The 14683-nt window shown below is 36.9% G+C and overlaps 1 protein-coding gene across 2 annotated transcripts in view; it reads right to left on the bottom strand.

The window, feature by feature from the left end:
• sipa1l2 (signal-induced proliferation-associated 1 like 2) overlaps positions 1–14683 on the bottom strand; it is a 137303-nt gene that overhangs the window by 97852 nt on the left and 24768 nt on the right. Inside the window, exon 1 of one of the 2 annotated variants that reach the window (XM_056468791.1) lies at positions 4856–5007. The exons of the other annotated variant lie outside the window; for it this stretch is intronic. The gene's annotated coding sequence lies outside the window, so the exon portion shown is untranslated. Of the gene's footprint in view, positions 1–4855; positions 5008–14683 lie in introns of those variants that run through there. 2 annotated transcript variants of the gene reach the window in all.

The following is a 14683-nucleotide window of genomic DNA, read 5'->3' as shown; positions in this document are numbered from 1 at the left end:
TGATAGCACCCTTGCTAATAAACATTGCGAACTATAGGCCACTAGGCCTTTTGATGTTGTTGTTTTTGGTGTTGTTATACGAGTATTGTTTTTGGTTTGAATTTGTTTTTTTTATTGGTATGGCCTTTGACATCTCACTAAGCTACCACCAATGAAAACTAGTCTTTGGGATAATTTGGGTACATTTACGTAAGGATCTTTGATTAATGTACACTGTCCATCGTTGTGAAAAATAAATAAACTTAAGTAATTAAATATCAGCAACTTGTAGATATCAGACTATCACTTCCCGTCCAACAAGATCGCCCACTTCCAGTGCAGTGTCCCTGCATTTGCACACTTGAGTAGTAAATATGCTTCTGGCGCACACATTCACCGTTTTACAAGGAACCCAACTATTTTGGCTAATGAGCTGTGTTAAGGGTAAGTTATCCTAATTTTAACCCATTTAATATCTCCCATATGACACATCAACCACAAACGACACCAATCTTAAGAGTAATGGAACCTGGTATGGGGGAATCTTAAACAAGGCCATGAGGTAAATTAACCTCCAACCCTTCAGTCCTTTAAAACACCAGAAGTCTTGGCCTGGGACCAAAGGGCTTATTTGAACAATGCTCATCAGCCAGAAGCGAAAAAAGAAAAGAAAAAAAAAAGTTGAGAGTTTATGTAAGCCTTTTGTATGAACACAAATCCTCCTTTTCACGCACATCAATGAGGGTTTAGGAACGGCATAAAGGGCGATTCGGCCTAGCGCCTCGTTTAATTAAAATCTGAATAAAGCAAAAGCATGTTCACGACGGCATACAGCTGCAGGGCGAATGACAAACATGATGAAAGTTTGACAGCAGTTTCGATTTCTGCGGTTCACCTGCTGACAACAACTGAAAGGTAGAAAAACACACATTCACAGGGCAAGACCAGACACAAATAAACATGTGGTGACTGGTTGTTTCGCGCACGCACTGATCTCAACGGCGAGTTTCGACAGAAATCGATGGCACAACTCCAAATCTGTCTCGGCTTCTTTAAGGTCAGTGGGAGCAAACAGGCCGAGGGTCTTTCACAAACCTGCCTGCAACACACTGCCTCCTTGTTCCTCTCATTCAGCTCGTTCCTCTATGGGTTTGGACAGCAGCGGGCATCTTTGTAAAAGCAGAACCGCATTGTCCCCCAGAGCTGAACTAATTTCTTCTCCCGCTCGAGCGGTAACCTTCATTCACCGTCAGCTTCTGACGACATGCTGCACTTGAAAGGGAGACTGAAAGGGCCTGTGAGAAAACCGAAGCAGCAGGTAGCTTTGGGTGTTGGAGAATTCGGCCTGTCTGAATTGAGGCTGGTCATTCCAGACAGCATGTGGTCCACACCGCGGAGCTCCAGTCGAGAGTGGGAGAGCTTTTTGAGTTTAACAAGCACCATCTGGCATTCTCAGCTCCTCACAGCAGCCGAGCACACACACACATAACACACACCCTGCTGCACCATCCCAGCCGAATACCTCAACCAACACACACACACACACACAAGGCTGAATAAAAGACCTGGACTCCTCAGACTTCGTAAAAATATGACCTTTAACCAGCATCCCGCAGAAGTGCACTTCTCAAGTGGTTTTACAGATGCACATTTCACACTGGACAACAAAAACAACACAAAAAAAGAAGTAAAAATAATACAATTAAACAAACAAGCATTTACAGACCTCAGCTTGCTTTATGCCAAAAGATGTAGCCTTGCTTTGGACAAAGATGCAAAGACCAAACACTACTCAATGGATAAGACAAATGTCGTCAAGCCAGCCATTAGAAAAAATAACTTGTATAATAAAAGCTAAACAGCGTGTATTTGAAAACATGTGGAGTCTTTTCATTAGTTATATCAAAGAAGTGGAATTAACGGAGGAAGAAGTTGATGAATAATTTTTGGTGGACAATGCAGTTCCAGTCTTATAGTTCTGTATTGATATATTCTTCAATATTTACTTGCTGTACCTAGTACTCAGTATGATAATAATTGTCATGCTTGAATAGATTACTTATAATGACAAAAGGAGGAGCAGTTTTACTTTCATTTATTTATTTTTGTGTATATATATATATATATATATATATATATATATATATATATATATATATATATATATATATATATATATATATATATATATATATATATATACATACATACATACATGTATATATATATATATACATGTATATAGTATAATTTGTAAATGCAACAAGGTTATTGTTGTAAAAAAATGTTTGTAAAATGTTGTATTATTGTTTACAAACTGAAAACAAACAAAAAAAAATATTATGGAAAAATATATATACATAATTTCTATTAAATTTAAGCTCTCAGTTAAATTATTTGATCAAATTAATTTGTGCCAGTCAGATCAAAACATTGCATGCCATTTTTAAGAGTCAGCTATTTTTTTTTTGTAATGTTTTAGTCTTGTCTGAAACCAAGATGTGGCATGTAGAATATAATATTGTTCTGTTTAAAGTGTTTGTATTTGTTTGTTTGTTTTAACTTTATTAATACCAAAGGGAAATTCAAATGTCACAGCAGAGCTCTCCCTATTAAAGATAAATAAAATAAATTACATATATAAAAAGATAATAATATGAATAAATTTACATTCATACTGCATACCTTTGTTTCATACAACAAGCAGACACTAGTCCATATCTAATGCTATTACAATTCAGCATAATTCATTTAGTATGACTTTGGCTATACGATCTGATCACTGTTGACAAAAATGACTTCCTGTATCTTTTCCCATATTTCATTTTATGCATGATTATACAATTAGCAGCGTTTTTTACTGGTTTGTTTACCACCATTTTCCCCACACAAACACACTCACACACAAAAGCACAGCACCCCATTTCTAGGTCATGACCCCCCCAGAATGTTTGACCTAATCCTAGACCACACAAACAATGGGATTTACAGACACTTTTCTGAATTTTAACATACAAACTGTCTAACGGCTATATCCCTTTTATGACTACATGAAATTTATTACACACCAATATTTGTGCAACAGATGAGAAGATTCAATGCTATTATAGATTTAAATCTTGTCTATAAATGCTTTACAATCACTTGTAAATTTCGTTTCTCAAAAAAAAAAACAATATATATATATACATAGGCCAAACATGTTTAAACAATGTAGTGATATTCATGTATTTTAATATTTTCTTATACCCAAAAAAATGAACAACAAATGATCAGTTATCAGTAGGGCCAGACAGAATCTGCAGAAGTTTTGCTATTAATTAATTAATTAATTAATTAATTATTGCACAGAATTTTATTTAAAAAACTGCAGATTTACGTGGGATGATTTTGGCAGTGTCTAAAAACTTAATATAAGAGAAACTACTAAAAACTTACTACTAAACTACAAACAACTTAATATAATAATTATAAATGATACCTTTTTAACTTTTGTTTAATGTTTACAATGCAAATCCAATGAGATCTGGTAAACAAAGCAAATCTCTCATATTACTAAAAGACTCATCGACTAAAAGACAGAAAATATTACTTTACAAGCTGTATTGTAAATAAATCATATGAACATTTTCATATTAGTCCTTAATATTACTGAAATTGATATAAAAACTAAATAAATATAAATACACGAGTTTACACAAGTAAATGTATGAAAATAGATTCAATGATGGGCTACAATGGGCTTCTGTGCCTAGTTATAAGTAAAGTCTGGTTTAAAAGCTTCTATGACAAATGATCGGCGTGACCCATGACACACGCCTTGCGCGTTGTTGTGCGTTTATACTTCTGCGTGCTGTTTGTGTTGCTCTACAATAACACTTCCGAAACGCTAGCCTGCTTGAGGTTATGTTCTTCTGTGTCGAGTTTCTTCGCTGGGGTTTTGTTTTTTTTCTGAACACTACCTTATTGTAGAAGTAGCTCAAACTTGCTCATTTTAAATCGGGAACCAGGGGACGGGCAACAACTTTAATCATAAGGTGAAGACAAATAAAAAACTTTCCATCTGGAGCTCCTTCATGGGACTCGACACTTGTAAACACTCGCTCCAACGGGTTTGCGTGGGTCTCTGTCCTGCCCACATTCGTCAGCACTTCCAAGCCGACCAATCACAGAGCTTGCCCTACACGTCGTTGTGACATGTAGTTATATTTTTTTTAGAGGTGCGCGTCAGCGATGACCACAGTGAGGGCTATGCGACCGCACGAAGGCTGTGCCAGAGCATACACGTGCGCTTGACACAGACATATAAATCAGCCTTTATACAGTTTATACAAAAGAAAGGATTATCTGTCATCTAATCAAGACACAACAGTGCTGATAAATATTAAAAGATACACATATTAATTTAACATGAATATATTCATAAATATTGTGAAAAAGCAGTGAAAAAGTTTGCTTTTAAGCCATATAACAACTACAAGTATTTTTCCATGAATTATGATCTCCAGATATGTGTTTGCGAATACTGTTTCCCTCATGAACTGAATTGAATAAAATAAAATTACATACACTAGACGATAATGGACTATTATGAGCCATTTCACACAAGTCAATAAAATCTAAAGCGCCTGCATCTCTGCACCATCAATGCTTTCAGTAAAACTAATCTCTCAATAAAAAGATTTAGAAAGATAGAAAAAAGAGAGTGAAAACAACTCTTTCACTGCTGAAGGACATCTATCCCACTGACAGTTAAATGTAATTATACTGCAGCCATTCCCAGCATTTCAGAGCTCTTCATCTAACCTCAGAAAAAAAGCCTGCTGAGAGCGATCCAGCCGGTTACAAATGTCAAACACAAACAAGAGCAACTTACCAAACAAACCCGCATTCTTCCTCCCAGCCCTCACAGATATGAAATCAAGTGCACATTGGCAGTCGTGTCAGGACCGATCAGCTCAATCCCCGGGTTTGGAACGGTTGCCCACCGCCACATCCTCACCACAGAAAAACAGCTGTAAATCCATCCATGTCTGCAGAAATGTCCCCAAGGCCTTGGCTTAACAAACCTACATTCAACACCCTGCCAACACCTGGAAACCACACCCCAATATGTACCTGGTGTTGTGTCATTTCTCGCAAACAACATTTAGCTCAACCAATCAATACATTCCCTATGTAGGCCGCAAGTCTGGCTGATATGAAGGATTGGATACTGGTTACTGATTAAGACAAATGTGTGCGGTGAAAACACAGTTGAGATAATGAGAAAAGCGAAAAAAGATAAAAGTGCTAGCATATAGAGCTAGAGAACAATTAAAAGAAAGCCAAACCTCATTTCCTCAACCCCCAACATCTCTGCAGACCCTTTTGCCCCACGAACAAAAGCCTCTAACGACTGGTGCCACTGGCTCAGATTAGCATTTCTATAAAAAGAGGCGGTACCATGAAACTCTAGTTATCGGACCGACACATAAAGCCTTTTCCCCCCTGCTTCTTATGAACTCAACCAGCCCCCCAACCCTATTCAGTCCACCTGCATTGATGCAAAGACCCTCAAAGAGGCATAGAGACCACATCTGAGAGGCTTCTACGTGGTTTTTTTATCCTCCTGAATCAGTTTTGAGGGTTATAGAAGGGTGACAGAGAGAGAAGTTTTGCGAGTGACAGAGGTGGAATAATCCCATGTACGAGCCATATGCTGTGGCGCTGTAAACTCAGATGTCCTGTGGCGGCGAGGGCAAGTGGAGGACAACAAGTCTGATACTAACAGAAAGTGACAGAAAAACTCACATATTCCTATTTAAATGTGATGTGATGTGAGTAAAAATCAAGCCAAGTAGGTTGAATTCATAAAGACTGGGCCTCTGAGGGTGATATGTATACATTATTGTTTGTTTGAGCATACCGCTCCGCACAGCAACACCAACAGCCAATGGGTGAAAGTTGGGGGCGGGGATTTGTGCTTCACTTACCAATAGCAGATGAGAGAAGCGTCTCTTTGAACAATGCTCTTTCGATTTGATTTTCTTTTTGATGCTAAAAGATTGAACCCTTTGTCATTCATGAGACTACCTATAAAATGAACTAAAAATGTTTTGCAATGTAAAATTATTAAAAATAATATTTAATAAAAAAAATCTAATATAGATATAACATTAACTCTTTGATTTAATTTAATTTTTTTAATGATTGTCATTTACGTCAGCAGAAAGGATTAATAATATTATATTGATGTCTCTGTTCCCTCATTGATTTTAATATTCTCTGTATCGTATAGCATTCAGGCTTTGTATGTTACAGAAAGTCAGCTAAACCAATTTCTCTTGTACACATAACACTGTATTGTAATTGTTGACTACTCTGACCAGTATTGGGCAATAACGTGTTACTGTAACCGAATTACTTTTGATAGTAACTAATACTGTAACGTGTTACTTTTTAAATATGTTAAGTATTATGTACATTATAATTAAATATAATTGTTAATTATAAATATTGTAAATATTATAAACATTGATAATATGTTTAATAATAGCCCACATCTTCCTGTTTACAGCGATGAGGCATTGTGGGATTGGTGAAAGCCAATCAACCATCGTAAAGAAGATGCGTCATGTACGAGGCGCCAGACTCGACAAAAGTCAAGCGAAAGCAGAGAAACCGAAAGCGCACAAGGTAGACCAAGTGTGTGCGCGAGACACTATTAACGTTACTATTACGACTATGGTTGTTGTTTCAAATAATTAAGCACACATTTGTTATCTGTTAACAAAATTGATTAGTTTAGTTGACACAGTGACATATTTCTGATATATTTAAAAAAACGTTATATAATGTATAGTGCTGTATTGCGATTTATTATTTTTTTATTGCTTTAGATATTTTTATTGCTGTTATTCGGCAGATTTTGTGCTTTGAATATACACAGCTTACTTTCTATACATTGCTGACATACCACATTTAATTTGTGGTTAGTTTGAAAATTGCTCATAGATTTCATTTTCATTTTCATTGATTCATTGAGCAGCTGTTATGTTTTTCTTTTGTTTAAAATGTCTATAATTTATGGTTGTTTATTAGGGCTGTGAGATTACTCAAAATCGAATTGCAATTTGAAATGTTAATATTAGTTAAATATTGCAAGAGGCTGCAACAAGAAATACTATATTATTTCCCCTACGCAGAGCAAATGCGTGACTGCCGTTTGTGTGTGACAGTTGTCTTTGTGTGACAGTCTTTACTAGCCAATTAAGTAAGCACACTTTCGTACTGCCCAATTAGAATTGCACAGCTGAACTGTGTGATAAAAAAAAAAAACAAACAGGAAAGTGCGGACAAGTGGGATAAGGGCGCGTATGCTGCTTCAGAAGCATTAATAGACAAAGAAATATCAAGGAAAAAAAGCATTGGTAATATGGGAATATTTTGGTTTCAAAATCACAGACACCGAACAAAAACATCATTTTTAAGAGCTGTCGCAGAATTCGTGCCATGACTTATAGATTATTGAGCTGAAGCTTCACTACAAAATTAAAATTGCAAATATATATATTATTCATATTTAATATATTATTCAGCTGGTTTATCACCTCGTGGTATTTTTTGTGCTCCTGGTCTGATTTAAATAAATGATTGCTTAAAAATTACCTTAAGTGTCCGTCTTGTTTTAGCTGTTAGAGTGCAAATTAATTAAAACTGTGAAGTTGATCAACAGTGTATTCTCTATGCAGCACTGACATTACGTTATAATGGCATTAATGGGAGCATTAAGTGTTCTTTTTTTCCATCTACTTTAACAGTAATGCATTACTTTTTGGTGCAAGTAATCGATAAAGTAACGGAGTTACTTTTTGAATGAAGTAATTAGTAACTGTAACTAGTTACTATTTTTCAGTAACTAGCACAACACTGACCCTGACCCACAAAAAGGTTTTAATAATGTGTAAATATTATATAAATACATGATAACTTTCTCAATAACAAAAATATTAAAACTGTTACTTGATATAAATGATAGATAGAAGGATAGGCAGGCAGATAGAAAGACAAAAACATTTAAAAGATATTAAATTAGAGGTGTGAACCTACACTAGTCTCACGGTTCATTTACGATTATCATGCCATCGATTCGGTTCAATTCGATATCTCTGTGCATCACGGAGCATTGACAATGCTTTTCATACCCAATTTTATATTTTAATTCACAGGTGCTGTTCACCAATGAGTGATACTGATAAACGGCAGCAGCGCAGTGTTGCCAGATTGGGCGGTTTTGGATAGGCATTTCGGCGGGTTTTGAATAGTTTTTGGGCTGGAATCAGTCAGCTACATCTGGCAACACTGCAGCAGCGATCACAGCTGATCCATGATAGTCGCGGTGGAGAAAACTCGCGCACTCGTGTCTGTATCCTGAAGTATCACTGTAACAGCCGAGAGGAGAGGAAAAGTCACGCAGCCGGTCAAATGGGCCACAGTGAGAGAGAGAGAGAAATGTAGTTTACTTTCATTCTCTCAATCACAGTGAAATAGGGGCTTCTGCTGTTCACTGTCAGGGAAAGACTGTTCAGCAAACACACACACACACACAATGAAATTGTGCACAGTTTCTGTGTTTTTAAGTAGTTGGAGCGTTGTAAACACTCACGCTTACCTCCCTCACCATAGTAAGCTACGGCAACATAGCACATATGAGATAAATGATGTCAGTAAACAATAACCGGTTATGATTATTACTGAACCGATACCGAATTGTCCGTGTCTCCATCTCGGTGCACCAAAGAAACAGTTAATTTTTGTTTTGTTTTTTGTAAAACTATATAAAATGTATATAAACATACATAATGATTAAAAGGCAATATTTCATTTCATATAACCGTCTAAACTTTAGATCTCTCATCCATGTGCAAGAATTTCTAGTAATAATATTTACTATGCTGCATCTGTTTTCCTGTGTTTACAGGAAATGTGCAATACAAAGTTTGATCGATAGACCCATAAACACAAATTGCAGTGTCAGCTTTACACACACAAACACACAGCGCAACACTGAACAGCTCAAACTTCCTGTCAGAATGGGCTGTGTGTCATTAAAATTGCATATAAACAGACAAAAAAAATCTCTAGGGCAGCTGGACTGAAACCCTGAGCACACAGCGCTGGACGATAATGCAGTGTGATCGAACCACTGCAACAAATACCCACGATGCCTTGCCTCGCTCTGCCTACAGCTGTGCCAAGTCTCCAGGGGAATATTTACACATCGCTCTGTCAGGCTAACCCAATCTGTTTATACAAGTCCAAATGTAAGGAAAGGACACACACACAGTCCCAACTTCCTTCTCCCTCACTTTCTCTGTCTCTATAGCATGTCAACTTAATCAATGGCACATTTGAAGCTGCTTCTGTGCACAGTGGTGGTCTGTAGGTCTCCGGGTCTCTAGGGCCTGACTGCTTGTTAGGATCCATGTCTTGCTCTCTCTTTTCCAGACTGCACGGTTCTGTCAAGGCTCTCTAACTCAGCCATCTTCGTTCTCCCTGCAGCCTGGCTAATGTGCTCATGGATCACTGCAGCCGCCTGTGTGCATGCTCCATTGCAAAGTTTCCAACAGTCAAGCCCAGAGCAAGTTCGACTAAGTGAACTGGAGCTACTGGATATGCGAGTGCACTTCAAAACAGACTTCGTTATGGTAGCCTAATGTGATTGGACAAGAGGCGTTTCAAGACTCGGGGAGCACTGTAAACTTTCATTGACCAAATCAGTCTATTTCTCTGTGTTTGTTTGGCAGGGATGCATCTATATTACATTTATTCATTTAGCAGATGCTTTTATCTAAAGCGACTTACAAGTGAGGATAAAAGAAGCACTTTAAATCATCAAAGAGCAGAAGTGTATGAATGCCATGAGCAGTCTACGTTAGTTTAGACTGTTTTTGCACACAGCTAGAAGAGAGTGAGTCCTACTATAAGTTTTCTCATTGAGTTCTCTCATACGTTTCTCACACTCAAAGTCTCTGTGGGAACCTGATGTGATCTGATTGTTGTAACTGTTTGTATCAAATGCCAAAAAATAAAAATAAAAAAAATCTACCTACAGGTACTTAAAAAAAGTCAACTGAACTGATAATTCCACAATTCAAAATTATCCTCCTTGCATTTAGATCCTTAAATGGCCTAGCTCCCTCTTACCTTTTCAACATGCTTGTCCCCTATACCCCTACTCGCTCATTACGTTCCTCTGACTCTGGACTTCTTGCTGTCCCTCGGTACCTCCTCTCTTCTATGAGGGGCAGATCATTTAGTGTTATTGCACCCAAACTCTGGAACTCTCTACCACGTTCACCCTGTTCTGTTAATAATATCTCAGAATTCAAATCTTTACTTAAAACTCACTTATTTTCTGAATGCTTTACTTCTGATCTGACAAACTGACCGCTTCATTTGATCCACCTGCACTCTGCTTATTTGTCTCTTAGGTCTTGTTTTGTATTTCCAGTTTGTTATATTTGACTTTCTGCATGTTTGTGTACCTAATGTTGTCTCTACTTATGTCTGCTTGTACTATCTCTTTTCTTACATTCTTTGTAAAGTGTCCTTGAGCTCTGGAAAGGTGCTATATAAATAAAATATATTATTATTATTATTATTATTATTATGTTTTCAAATAAGCATTGAGTGTAGGGCTGGGCAATATGGCAAACCTATTTGCAATCTCACCAATTCTTTTCCATATTGATTGATACTGATATATATTTCGATATAAGTTGTTAATGTTTCCAGATTTAAAAGAGTACCCCAACAATGACTGAAGCCACAAAAATTAGAGGGTCCATTATATGGCATACAGTTTTTAGTCAATACATTTTCGGCGGCCAAAAATTTGGTACATCTCTAATATTAACATGCTTTTAGATGAACATTGTTGCACATTTACTGTGTGATTGGCTCTTAGATCAATAGAGTAAAAAAAGTCCAGAGATTTTCATTGTCATTGGTATAAATTTTAATCACGATTCGATATAATATCGTTTATCGGCCCAGCCCTAATTGAGTGTTAATAATAAGGTGAATTTGGAGAGGAAAAGAGTGTCTCCTACAGGTGGTTTGTCAAGCCCACTCACACAACTCATGTTTTCTAGAAACATGGTGTGTGATAAGAAAGTGTCTGGTGCATATGAAGATAAGAGAGTGTGTCCTGGTTTGTTGAGCCCACATAAGGCTGATTTATACTTCTGCATCAAGCGCATGCGTATGGTCTAGCACAGCGGTCTCATAATCCTCGCTGTGGTTGACGTGCACCTCTCAAAAAATTTAACTACACGTCGCAACGATGCGCAGCGCAAGCTTATAGATCAATAAGGACCCTATAGAGCAATTGTTTACAAGTGTCAAGTCCCGTGAAAGAGCTCCAGATGGAAACTATTGTTTAGTGTTTACTTTATCATTAAAGTTGTTGCACATCCGTCGGTTCCTGACTCTGAGGCCCCGTTTACACTAATAAGTTTTAATTTTAAAATGCATAGGTTCTGCTATGGTTACGCCATCCGTCCACACTACTCGAGCGCCGAAAACGCTGAAGAGGCCATTTTCATTTTAAAACGCTGCTGCTCCATGCTAGTGTGGACGGGGGAAACGGAGATATCTGAAAACAGAGGCGTGGCTGCCCACGCTCACCTATCTGATTGGGGTTTTTTCCTCAATATTAAGTAGCCTACACAAACTTCAGTCTTGCATCCTCTCCTTGTAAGTTTAGACTTCGCAAGTTTGATATGGAAAACAATCTCCAGAGGACACATTTGGTAAATCTTCATAGGAACAGTGCACTTTATAACCTTATTCACATCACCCTGGCTACGCTGTTTCACTATCTTAACAATAAAATGAAAACATGATATAACTGCTATTTTCATTTTGATATTAGCAACTTAACAGACACCAAAAATGTTGAGGAGTCATGTAGCTGCATATTTATTTGACCGTCATATTCACTGTCATGGCAATCACTCGACGCAGAAGTGGTAATCAGCCTTTAGAATTGCACAATGTTCTTCACAGTCTAAAATGTGTCTATTATATAAACAACTGGATAGTCAAATAATGTATTGTTAGCATGGTTGTATTGAACATAAATTAACTTAAAAAAAACAAGTTTTTTTATTTTTAAATATGCTAACTATCAGCCAGTGCTATAAAAATATTTAAATATGTAAATTGGTTGAAGTTTAGATGGTCAATCAATTATATTAAGATTGTTTTGGCTTCGCTGTAGCATCAGGTACGTTCACTTGTTTAAAGAAAAAACATGTGAATATTATGGATAAATAAATCAAAACTTTTAATTTTTAAAACGACAAAGAGAATGACAGACAGACACAAAGATAGATAAATAGACAGACAGACATACAGACATGATAAGCTGCTCACCCGGGAAAAAAATAGCTAACTTAACCTTTAAATTGCTGATAATCACTAACCTGTGTTATAGTCTGTTATGTGGCAAAGAAAAAAAAATGGAGGGAGCTGAAGAGATAATAATACCCCTCACCCACGCCCCCCATAAGGGTAAAGGTCAGTCGATACGAGTCAAGGCTTGGAAGTGCCAGTGTATTTACTGTGAAACCTCCTCTCCCAGCTGCTGTGGATACTGTGGCCGTGCGCCAGTGAGATGCCAAAAACAACAGCTTCGCGAACATGTTATTAGCTGTTTTCTGAAATGTGCACTTGCACTATTTGTTGTTGTTAGTTAGGGGTTTGGGGTCTGTTTTACCCCGTTACCTAGCAACCTCTGATCCCATGACACTTTGATTGACAGCAATTCTCCCCTCAGCTGGGTTACTATGGTGGAGGAAGAAGGTTGCCATATGCCAAAACCAAAGGGAAAAGATTAAAAACAGAGATGGCTAGAGAGCGTGTAAAGACAGCACCTCGTATTGATGGACTGCTTCCTACTATCACTTGCTCTGGATGTGTTTTTCTGGGCTATCACTTTCCAATGGAGCATACCAAAATGTGGTGCAACCACAAAACATATGGTCACAGTATGTTAGTGTATGTGTGAAAGTTATACGACACAAAAGAGGCAATCAATATCCATTTTGGTTTCATTATATGTGACATTTTCAGAGCAAAACAGGAAGAAATAATGACAATACTGTACAATCATGTCTATATACATTAGTGAATATGAATTACAGTATTAATTTATATTTATCACCATGCAAGCAGTCATTAAACTGAACGAAAGTGTGAGAAAAACATGTGTAATGTAAAAAAAAAAAAACCTTTTAGAATAAATGATGTTTTTGAGGTTTTCATCCAATGACTAAAAAAAATTAATTTCAGTTTTAAAAGCAATATATCTAAACAAGATGCATTATAGATTTAAAATTGACATCTAAAAAAAAACAGTTCCAAACATTTAGTTTAGACACATTTTCACAAGATAAGTTCCCCATTCATTAAAATGGAGTTATTTTTGATGACCAACAAAATGAAATGTTGCTTTTTTCCCCCCAGGACCACTAAAATCACTTTGTGTGTGAGTGTGTTTATATGGCAAAGACTTAACATGAATGAATAAATGAATCAAATCAATAAATCAACGAACCAACCACTTAACAAATCAACCAACGATAGAACGAGCAAACAAACCAACCAACAAATGAACTAACGATTGAACCAAACATAGAACATATCAACCAACCAACCACTAAAACCACTTTGTGTGTGTGTTTACATGGCAAAGACTTAACATGAATGAACGAATGAATCAATCAATCAAAATCAAATCAACAATTGAACAAACCAACGAACCAACCAACCAACGTATACACAATTTGGCACAATCTACATTGTAACAGCGCTATACAAATAAAGGTGAATTGAATTAAATAAACCAACCAACCAAAGAACCAACGAACAAACCAATAAACCAATGAACCAACCAACTTTAAAATGAAGATATTTTATTAATGCTCTTTTGTTAAGCATATGGATTTTCTTCAAAATCATTTATAAAAAAAATAAATAAAAATAAATAAATAAAAAACCCGCACCAACCTGTAACTTTTAATTGTTAAACGTAACTTTTTGATTCCGGTTGCTATTGGCTCAACCAAAACATCCTAAAACCTGATGTATACAGGACCTGACTGCAAAGTGTTACCATAAAATCAATACTGACTATAACAACATTGGGTGTTCCATAGCAAAATATTGAGCTGGAATTAACGTCTACAATCAAACCTCTGAACAGCTTTATTTATGCATCATTTGTCCACAATAATAGCAGGAACATGAATGGAGAAAGCAAACAGGGTGAATAATTTAATGTTGACTTTAAACATCCAGCCTTCCTGACCTCACGCACACTTCTGATCCTTAACGACAGTCAACGGATGCACCTTTCACTGCTCTTCACAACACCATCTACGCAAACACTGAGACTCCCCATATCTCTCTCTGAGGTGTGTTTATGCATGTTTTCATTTATTCTGAGGCATTAACTTTGTTGATAGGAGCCCAAAGGCCTTCTGGATCGGCAGCAGACAGGATAAAGCTCATTCAGCCTGAGGAGAAACACAGCTGAGGTGCTTGCATGTTTATGTCTGTTTATACAATCGGAACTGTATACATCCGCACATACGCGTTTAAAACGGGACTGGGAAAAGCGTGTGGGAAAGAGAATCTCTTGTATACAGATAAT

Source organism: Danio aesculapii, chromosome 11, assembly GCF_903798145.1.
Source record: "Danio aesculapii chromosome 11, fDanAes4.1, whole genome shotgun sequence".
Lineage (NCBI taxonomy): Eukaryota > Metazoa > Chordata > Actinopteri > Cypriniformes > Danionidae > Danio > Danio aesculapii.
Note: the sequence above shows the minus strand (reverse complement) of the source record. Positions and strands in the feature narration are given on the sequence as shown.